Here is a 12010-nt window from a genome sequence, read left to right as displayed (position 1 = left end):
GCACACGCGCACACACACGCGCACACACACGCGCACACACACACATTGGTACGTTCCGTCAACATTATGGTTATAAGTTTGGTTGTCATTATCCTTTGGTCTGAACCCTTCTTTCACAAGTTCATTGGAGTTTTCTTATACTTTTGTCAAGTATCGAAGTTTTATTAGTATCCAAAGAGTCTCCAGGGGACTTGGAAAGAAGGATTCTTATTTTTTTTTGTGTGTGAAAGAATTGAGCAATTTTTCATACACAAGATTATATAATTTCTATTTTAGTTGTTCAATGTACTAGTTTTATGGTTAAATATATTTAGTTTAATATATATATTTTTAAGTCTTAGTTTCTTAAGGAAATTCTCAATTGTGTTGTTTCAAACAAAGGGAAGTACATACTGCTTGGCGTGCTTACCTATTAAATAATTCCGTCTGGATATTATCACTTTACCTCTGCTACGTAAGAGTGTGTCTTTGTACAGTTTTGTTAGTCATAAGTACAATTTGGTTAGTTATAAGTAATATATGCATAAGTATCTCATTGCTAGTACCAGTGTTATGCTGTAAATTTTGTACTACAAGTGTCGATCTCTTGAATTGTGCTCGTACACCTCGTAACCTGTGTCAATTATCTAAAGCACATAGTTGAACACCAATTATATTTTGTTTGTCCAAGAAATTTCGACTCTTTGCTTACGTGGTAAGTGAATTTTTTGTTAGAATGCCATCTAGGTTACTTCCATAGTCATATTTCTTGAGCAAGCAATGTTCATTCGAAGAGAATATGCTAGGTATTTTGAAAAAGTAATCCTAATCTAACCAACTTTCGATAGACAAGTATTTATTTGTGTTTTCATAAAACCTGAGCTAAATTTTTGAGGAATAGGTATTTTTTAAAATATGTAAACCCTGATTCAACCACGATAGACAGGTTTATCTTCTGATTGTAAAACCTCATCTAAAATTCTTGGCATTACGTTATGTAAACCCTGCTCTGAACATTTTTTTTTTACATCAATTTTGTATTTGATTTTGTGAAGATCTCTTAGAGATTTAGTGGATTTTATTTTTTTATTTTGTTAAGTTCTATTGTTTCAAGTTTTTGTCTTAGAATGGTAAATTTATTTTATATAAACATAGGCAGAGAAAGAGAGTTTAGGTAGTTATTTTATTTATTTTCTGTTGAAAATATATATGTGTTTTTATTTTCTTCTTCAAAGAATAAAGTGGGAGCTTGAGTTCTCCATACTCACTGGTGTCTCAGAGAGATTGTCTCTCGATAAGTGAGTAAGTGTTTGCGAATCTCATATTAGAGATATAAAAGTGAAGGTACAATCCTCATGTAAATATTGATAATAATAACGGTTGTGCAACACCAATCTGCGAATTGGTTTTCTCTTTTCGTTTTCTTGGTTTATAACTTGTTTAGTTTTATGGTTTTCTGTAAAAACTTATTTATTTCTACTAGCTTTGTCTTTTATGTACATGTGCGGGAAAGAAAGGTATTCGCGTGGGTTTTTTTTTGTTTTGTGGACCTGTGGACCAATTCTACACCTGAGCTATCTATCTAGTACCTAAGATCACTCGATGCGACGATTCGGGTTCCTGGAAAACGGGATGGAGACTCCCCGGGCCTGAGGAGCCCTCCATCTCCCTCCTCATGACATCAGCGTCTGGTCTTGTAGCTCTTTCCTCCCTCTGGCTGGTGTGCGCGTGGACCCTCGACATGAGGTCGGTGGAATCCCCAAATTCTACAAATAAGCGGAAACAAAGATACGGTAATGCGATGTGACGTTTATTCCTCCGCTGTGTAGCTCGAACATGGTCGGATGACTTAAATATCCCGCGGATATGAATGTTACAAAGACGGTATCACCGCCCGCCATTATAACCGGAATTCTGAACCTGAATTTCCCGATAAAACAATTAAATCAGCGCGGTCGCTCCTCGACCGGCTGTAAACTTAACGATCACATGATACTTTAATTAGCACACCGATCCGTATCACTTTATTAATAAAAATCCACATTTTGGTGACCAGTCGGTAACGTGCCGTGCCCTGTCGGCGCGTTCCCAAAAAGTGACCCGAACGACCAATAACCCTCTGGAGTTCAAATCTTAAACTATTCCCGGAGAAAAAGTGCAACTGTTAATAGCCAGTCAATTACCATTAACTGACTGCAATCTACCCGGGGTAATATGAAACATTACTAACTTTACTTACGAAAATAATTATTTATAAAATCAAAGTAATTATTTTCATAACAGAATACCTCCCAAAATTGTTGTTTAATGGGTCAGTGTTATTTGCCTCGGAACTAAAAAATCTGTTAAAATATTTACAGGGAAACCATGGAGCAAAACTTTTCAGAACTGCTAGCAGAACCCTTTGGAGAATTCTGTTGAAACTTCTGTCGAATGTCATTCACTGATTTCGAATATTTATTAAACAAAATAGGACCTTCCATTTCAAAAGAAGACACAAACTGGAGAATGTCAATACCTGCCAAAGTGCGCCTGGCTGTGACTTTAAGATTTCTGGCAACTGGAGACAGCTACAGAAGACACAAACTGGAGAATGTCAATACCTGCCAAAGTGCGCCTGGCTGTGACTTTAAGATTTTAAGGGTTCTCGGGCGCTCTTCGAGGCTGCCGGCTGCTTTTTGGAAGCGCTCCGAGTTTATTTTTGAAATCCTGGGAAGTCCTCAATTTTCCAGGTGTAAATTTAGCATAAAATAACCGAATTAAGTTTTAGTTTACGTGTATAAAAGTAAAATACTTTTTCTGTAGCCCCTTCGGGCTTAATTCAAGTTTTAATATAAAGTTTTACATATTTTTAGTTCAAATCTGCCACGTTATCCAAAAAGTGCACAGTGAAAGGCAAAACATCGGTCGTCGGTTTTAAATGCTTACCACATGTGCACGGTGATAGACTAGTGAACAGTTTCAAGTGCGTGTAAGTGATTTATGAGGGTATCCTTTGGGCTATGATGTAAACAATGTCGGATATGACCGGGCCACACTACTCAGACTTAATAGTGAAAGTGTCTATTTGGACCCTGACTGCTTCGGATGCCGTCAATGGGTTAATTCCCCAACTCACGATGCTGGCGGAACTTTGGACATTTTTATCTCAAAGTCAAGCGGTCCGTTTCTGGTAGCGGATAGTGTGGATGTAGATCTATCAGACCATCGACTTATTCGCGCAGAAATCGATTTTAACCCACCGAAAATTCCTTACGTTACTATCACATCAAGAGCATGGCGCGGTTTTAACTTTGACGACTTCCTGTCAGCTTCTCCGCTCTGTACACATGGCGCATGGGAAACAGAGTCGCCAACCAAACTAGCAGCAGATTAATAACACCATCCTTTCAACCCTTTTAAATACATATGCTCCAATTTCTACAAAAACTCGGCGTCTACGAAAATCTGATGCCTGGTTTGACGAAGAATGTCGGAGCCAGAAGAGATTGATGCGTAAATTGGAGAGGTCCTACAGACACTCGGGGGTTACATCACGGAACGATTGGATACAGGCTCAAAAAGAGTACATGATCTTAATCCGTTCAAAAAGGTCTGAATATTGGACAAATAGGATCACTTCAGAGCGTCAAAATCCACGTAGTCTTTGGAACTCGGTTAAGACAGTCATTGCTGATGTCCATGCACCAAATACAATCGACATAGCTCCGGAAATCTTCTCCAAGTTTTTCCTTGACAAAATTGAGTCAATACGAGCCCTAACAACCTACGCTCCACCACCGTATTTTACTAAATGCAATAGAGAAAACCTTTCTGCCTTCAAACCTACATCCCTAGAAGAAGTAAGGAAATTAATTCTTACTTCACCGAACAAGCAGTGTTCGCTCGACCCTATTCCAACGTGGCTACTGAAAAAGTGTTGCAATGAAATTGCTCCCTTTTTAGTTCATCTTTTCAATAAGTCACTTAGCACGGGTGACTTTCCAAAATCCCTTAAATCAGCTAATCGTAACTCCATTATTAAAAAAACCACAACTGGACGCTGAAGATCTTTCAAATTACCGACCCGTTTCAAATCTGCCTTTTATATCAAAAATATTAGAAAAAATCGCTGCCTCACAGGTCATATGTCACTTAAATTCAAATGAATTATTAACTAAATACCAATCTGCATATAGACGGTTCCACTCCACAGAAACCGGGTTACTACGTGTTTTGTCGGACATAACTACTGCCATTGAGTCGGGTAAACTGGCACTTCTTTCAGTCTTGGACATGAGTGCTGCATTTGACACGATTGACCATGACTTTCTTATTAAACGATAAGATGAATCAAATGGACAAAGTTCAATTGTATCAATGTCCAAATGGACAAAGTTCAATTGTATCAATGTCCAAATGGACAAAGTTCCAATGAATGAAGGTCTAAATGGACAAAGTTCAATTGTATCAATGTCCAAATGGACAAAGTTCCAATGAATGAAGGTCTAAATAGACAAAATTCAATTGTATCAATGTCCAAACGGACAAAGTTCAATTGTATCAATGTCCAAATGGACAAAGTTCAATTGTATCAATGTCCAAATGGACAAAGTTCAATTAAATCAATCTCCAAATGGACAAAGTTCAATTGTATCAATCTCCAAATGGACAAAGTTCAATTGTATCAATGTCCAAATGGACAAAATTCAATTGTCCAAATGGACAAAGTTCCAATGAATGAAGGTCTAAATGGACAAAGTTCAATTGTATCAATGTCCAAATGGACAAAGTTCAATTGTATCAATGTCCAAATGGACAAAATTCAATTGTATCAATGTCCAAATGGAAAAAGTTCAATTGTATCAATGTCCAAATGGACAAAGTTCCAATGAATGAAGGTCTAAATGGACAAAGTTCAATTGTATCAATGTCCAAACGGACAAAGTTCAATTGTATCAATGTCCAAATGGACAAAGTTCCAATGGATGAATGTCCAAATGGACAAAGTTCAATTGTATCAATGTCCAAATGGACATAGTTCAATTGTATCAATGTCCAAATGGACAAATTTCAATTGTATCAATGTCCAAATGGACAAAGTTCATTTGTATCAATGTCCAAATGGACAAAGTTCCAATGGATGAATGTCCAAATGGACAAAATTCAATTGTATCAATGTCCAAATGGACAAAGTTCAATTATATCAATGTCCAAATGGACAAAATTCAATTGAATCAATGTCCAAATGGACAAAGTTCAATTGGATCAATGTCCAAATGGACAAAGTTCAATTGTATCAATGTCCAAATGGACAAAGTTCAATTGTATCAATGTCCAAATGGACAAAGTTTAATTGTATCAATGTCTAAATGGACAAAGTTCAATTGTATCAATGTCTAAATGGACAAAGTTCAATTGTATCAATGTCCAAATGGACAAAGTTCAATTGTATCAATGTCCAAATGGACAAAGTTCCAATGAATGAAGGTCTATATGGACAAAGTTCAATTGTATCAATGTCCAAATGGAAAAAGTTCAATTGTATCAATGTCCAAATGGACAAAGTTCCAATGAATGAAGGTCTAAATGGACAAAGTTCAATTGTATCAATGTCCAAATGGACAAAATTCAATTGTATCAATGTCCAAATGGACAAAGTTCAATTGTATCAATGTCCAAATGGACAAAGTTCAATTGTATCAATGTCCAAATGGACAAAGTTCAATTAAATCAATGTCCAAATGGACAAAGTTCAATTGTATCAATGTCCAAATGGACAAAATTCAATTGTATCAATGTCCAAATGGACAAAGTTCAATTGTATCAATGTCCAAATGGACAAAGTTCAATTGGATCAATGTCCAAATGGACAAAGTTTCAATGGATGAATGTCCAAATGGACAAAGTTCCAATGAATGAATGTCCAAATGGTCAAAGTTCCAATGAATGAATGTCCAAATGGACGAAATTCAATTGTATCAATGTCCAAATGGACAAAGTTCCTATGAATGAATGTCCAAATGGACAAAGTTCAATTAAATCAATGTCCAAATGGACAAAGTTCAATTATATCAATGTCCAAATGGACAAAATTCAATTGTATCAATGTCCAAATGGACAAAGTTCAATCGGATCAATGTCCAAATGGACAAAGTTTCAATGGATGAATGTCCAAATGGACAAAGTTCCAATGAATGAATGTCCAAATGGACAAAGTTCCAATGAATGAATGTCCAAATGGACAAAATTCAATTGTATCAATGTCCAAAGGGACAAAGTTCAATTTTATCAATGTCCAAATGGACAAAGTTCATTTGTATCAATGTCCAAATGGACAAAGTTCAATTGTATCAATGTCCAAATGGACAAAATTCAATTGTATCAATGTCCAAATGGACAAAGTTCAATTGTATCAATGTCCAAATGGACAAAGTTCCAATGGATGAATGTCCAAATGGACAAAGTTCAATTGTATCAATGTCCAAATGGACAAAGTTCAATTGTATCAATGTCCAAATGGACAAATTTCAATTGCATCAATGTCCAAATGGACAAAGTTCATTTGTATCAATGTCCAAATGGACAAAGTTCCAATGGATGAATGTCCAAATGGACAAAATTCAATTGTATCAATGTCCAAATGGACAAAGTTAAATTATATCAATGTCCAAATGGACAAAATTCAATTGAATCAATGTCCAAATGGACAAAGTTCAATTGTATCAATGTCCAAATGGACAAAGTTCAATTGTATCAATGTCCAAATGGACAAAGTTCAATTGTATCAATGTCCAAATGGACAAAGTTCCAATGAATGAAGGTCTTAATGGACAAAGTTCAATTGTATCAATGTCCAAATGGACAAAGTTCAATTATATCAATGTCCAAATGGACAAAATTCAATTATATCAATGTCCAAATGGACAAAATTCAATTGTATCAATGTCCAAATGGACAAAGTTCAATTATATCAATGTCCAAATGGACAAAATTCAATTGTATCAATGTTTAAATGGACAAAGTTCAATTAAATCAATGTCCAAATGGACAAAATTCAATTGTATCAATTTCCAAATGGACAAAGTTCCAATGAATGAATGTCCAAATGGACAAAGTTCAATTGTATCAATGTCCAAATGGACAAAGTTCCAATGAATGAATGTCCAAATGGACAAAATTCAATTGTATCAATGTCCAAATGGACAAAGTTCAATTGTATCAATGTCCAAATGGACAAAGTTCAATTGTATCAATGTCCAAATGGACAAAGTTTAATTGTATCAATGTCTAAATGGACAAAGTTCAATTGTATCAATGTCCAAATGGACAAAGTTCAATTGTATCAATGTCCAAATGGACAAAGTTCAATTGTATCAATGTCCAAATGGACAAAATTCCAATGAATGAAGGTCTAAATGGACAAAGTTCAATTGTATCAATGTCCAAATGGAAAAAGTTCAATTGTATCAATGTCCAAATGGACAAAGTTCAATTGTATCAATGTCCAAATGGACAAAATTCCAATGAATGAAGGTCTAAATGGACAAAGTTCAATTGTATCAATGTCCAAATGGAAAAAGTTCAATTGTATCAATGTCCAAATGGACAAAGTTCAATTGTATCAATGTCCAAATGGACAAAGTTCCAATGAATGAAGGTCTAAATGGACAAAGTTCAATTGTATCAATGTCCAAATGGACAAAGTTCCAATGGATGAATGTCCAAATGGACAAAGTTCAATTGTATCAATGTCCAAATGGACATAGTTCAATTGTATCAATGTCCAAATGGACAAATTTCAATTGTATCAATGTCCAAATGGACAAAGTTCATTTGTATCAATGTCCAAATGGACAAAGTTCCAATGGATGAATGTCCAAATGGACAAAGTTCAATTGGATCAATGTCCAAATGGACAAAGTTCAATTGTATCAATCATTTTACCAGGGTCTTGTTTCCACTGCTTGTGAATCTGGTTTCGTTCTTTGATTAATGTATTTAATTTGGAATCAAACCACGGAGTATTCAGTTGTACCCGACTTCTTAATCCTGTTTTTGGTGTAGTTGTACCTGATTCTATTGCCTTTTTAATGTGATAATTGAAACTTTTAAAAGGGTCTTCTGAGTTGCTTAAGTTGATCGTGAAATTGTTATCAAGAAGATAGGATTTTACTGACATACTGTTGATGATAGGTCTCGTAATCCGGGATTTGGTTCTATTATTAAAACATTTTTTTAAGTTGTTCTTATAATCAACAATAAGTATATTATGGTCACTAAGTGGATCATCAATATTCGATATAGTAGTCTGAATGTTTTGCCTATTTGATAAGATGTGATCTATTAAGGTGCAGCTTGTATCAGTGACTCTCGTGGGAAATGTTTTGTTATGTATTGAAAAATTGTAAGATTGTAAGATGTTGCAAAAATTTAATGAAGAGTGTGGGGATATGGATACGTCAATGTTAAAGTCTCCGAATATTAATGTATCTTGTCTACTTTCGTTCAGTATTTTTTCTAGATGTATTAGAAAATCCTGCATATTTGTGTTGGGTTTTCGATAGATAGCATAGATGTTAACTGGTTTCCTATCACTGCTACTAAGCGTTATACCTAAAAAGGAATTTTCATTTGAGAAATTTTCAATAATTGCACACTTCATAGTATCAATCACATATATTGCTACGTCGCCTCCTCCTTCGTTGGGGCGAGAAGCAAAAACACTTTTGTAACCATTCAGGGAGTAAAACTTTTCCTCTCCAATCTTAAGCCACGTTTCCGTAATGACGAGCACGTGTACAATGTACCGCGAACTTCTTACTTTTTCTTCGATCTCATCAAACTTATTACGGATGCTTCTCGCGTTCATATACATTATTCGTAGACAGTTCGTCACGGGATTATAATTCTCGATGGTGAGGCACTTATGCTCATGTATGTTACACTCCATAATCTATAGTTGCAAGGTCGTTCTTGAGTGCAGCAATGTAGGCCGGGCAGTTGTCCCTATCTCCAGTTGAGTGATCAGCAGGATTACCAAATCTGGTGCATGTCGCGCAAACTGGTTTGATGGTGGAATTTGGGCAGGACTCACCAGTATGATTCTGTTGAGCACAATGTCCACATGTGGGTTTGGTATCTCTGCAATACTTGTATGAGTGACCAATCATGTGGCATTTGGTGCAGACAGTAAGGCCAATAAAATCTCGGACGCGGCAAATAGTCCAGCTTATAAATACTTTCACTTGCTCGACTAGAAATTTACGTACGGTAGCGGGTACTGCGTAGATACGGTGACAAGCGTTACCTGTGCGAGCACCAGCCAGGTGACTTATAAATGGATCAATAAAACCGGAAGGTCGATACAAACTATCCATAGAATTACTTTCAATTTAACCAGAATGGGCAGAGTAAGAGGAATCCCAACCGATCTATCAGAAACAGTAATAGTAGACGCTCTTAATGACTCTCAATTAACTCCAAAAGTTTTAAAAGCACGTCGTTTGAATTTCAAGGATACTTCCACCGGCACCACTATATAGAAACCTTCCCAATCCGTTGTTATTACTTTCGAATGTCATACATTACCATCCCGTGTATTGATTTATTATAACGCTCTTACCGTTGAAATATACAGATTCCCGACTATCCAATGTTTCAACTGTTGCCGTTTTGGAAATTAAACCTATTTGTCGTTCCCCTCCTCATTGTTTCCATTGCGGAGAGGATCATCCCTTTGAACAGTGTCAAAATACAAGGAATAACCCTATTTGTATTAATTGTAAGGGCAACCAAACTGCTGTTAGTGTGGCCTGTCCAGAGTTATCTAGACAGAGAAATATCAAACAGACAATGGCTGCAGACAACATTTCCTACTTTCAGGCCTCTCAATTATTCCCTCCCACAAAAAAATCTTTTGCAGAGATAACGACTAACGCTTCTCTTTTTCATTTTTCTTTCCCTAAATCCCTTCTTTCACCTTCCCACAAAGAAACAATTTTCAAACCGATAAAATATAATCCAAAATTTATTCCTTCTTTCGATAAAAAACTACATAATGATCTTTTACTTAACCCGAATGGGAATAATAAATCCCAGGCTCCCAATGGGACTGCCTTAAAAAACTTTTCCACTTCCGATATCTTCCCTAAGGTCATGATTGAAAATTCTTTTTTATTCAAACTTTAATTACCCTATTAATTACGATCCTTTCAAATAACAATAAAGTACCGTCCAGCGCTGCCGAATATATGAAATCTTTACTCTCTAGCCTTCCCGATGTATCCGCAACTGAGCAAAATACTTCAATGGAATAGTAGAAGTCTATTCGCAAATTGATCTTGTACAGTTACTTGATGAACATAATATTTCAGTTGCTGCCATCTCCGAAACCTGGCTAAAACCCTCATACCAATTTAAAATTCCTGGATATCACTGTCTAAGACATGATAGACTGGATGGCAAAGGTGGCACTGCTTTTATTATACATAATTCTATCCCTTTTAAACAAATTATTTTCCACACTCTCTCCAATAATTTTCAGAAAGTAGAAGCTGTTGTATCTGATATTACATAACTATTAATATATATCCCTCCCTTTACAATTTTTGTTGAAAACGAATGGTCAACATTTATATCCTAGATTCGTCCCCCGTAAATGATACTTGGGGACTTCAATGCTCATTCTCCTTCTTGGGGCAGTGAGTTAACAAACCGTTCTGGCCATAATCTATTAGATTTTATGGATACATATTATTTATGTATTCTAAATGACGGATCTCCAACTCGTTTTACTGCCCCTCAACATCGGAAAAGTGCAGTCGATTTATCTTTTTGCTCATCTTCGGTGATTCCCATATGTTCTTGGAATATTCTTAAAAATCCCCTTTCCAGTGACCATTTTCCTATAATAATTACCTTCCACCATCTATCTTCCACGCATTCCTTTTCGATAAACAATAGTTTTAAATTTAAAACGAAAGACGCGAATTGGAGAAATTTTTCTTCAGAATTAGACTCCATTGTTCAAGCATCTAAGTCTTCCCTTGTCAACACTAGTTTACAATGTGAATTATTTCCTAACATGATAGTAAAAGCTGCAGAATAAACACTTAAAAAACGTAATGTTAACATTAAGATAAAACAAACCACCCCATTTTGGGATGAAGAATGCACTAGTGTCGTTTAATCCAGAAGAGAAGCATTTTCCATTTTCCGTAAATGTATGTCTTTCGAAAATTACCTTTCTGTGAAACGCGCCCAGGCAGAAGCGAAACGCGTTTTGAAAAACAAAAAGCGGTCTGGATGAATGAATCTCCCCAGTCATCCGTATGGTCCAATTTTAAAAAATTCGGTTCGTCATATACCTTAGGCATTTGGTTTGACACGAAACTTAACTTTATCAAGCATATTGAAATAATTACCAATAAAGCTTTGAAAATGCTGGGATTTATTTTAAGGATATCTAGTGATTTCAAAAATGTAAATACTGTAAAAACATTATAAATGTCACTCCTTGTAGAATACAATTCCACGGTTTGGTCCCCAAATTATGAAGTTCATTCACATGCGATTGAAAGAATCCAAAATAAATTTTTAAGATATGTAAATTTTAAAATGGGCATTGCTAGAGAAAACCTAAATTACGATAACGTACTTTGTTCATTAAATTTAACAAAATTATCTGATTGCAGAATTATTTCCGATTTAACCTGTTTGTATAAAATTATTATTTCAATGTTGATACCCCTGATTTATTATATGTAATCTCTTTTCATACTCCAAGCAGGTCGGTTACAAGACAGTACCTACCATATTATTGTTGCAATTCTATTTCAACGTCCCAATATCACACTCCTATGCGACGGATTCAACAGCTAGGAAACAAATACTACGATGTTGTTGATATATTTAGTTCATCAATTTCAATATATAAGCATACCTTTTGAAGTTTTTTTCATCAAGTAGTGGAATATTATATTAAAGGTATTTAATTTGATTTGACTAACACATCATAATTTTGTAAACTGAAATAGAAAAAAATATTTTG

The sequence above is a fragment of the Hesperophylax consimilis genome, chromosome 3 (genome assembly GCF_061612785.1).
Source record: "Hesperophylax consimilis isolate HC1 chromosome 3, BYU_Hcon_1.0, whole genome shotgun sequence".
NCBI classification, from domain to species: domain Eukaryota; kingdom Metazoa; phylum Arthropoda; class Insecta; order Trichoptera; family Limnephilidae; genus Hesperophylax; species Hesperophylax consimilis.
Note: the sequence above shows the minus strand (reverse complement) of the source record.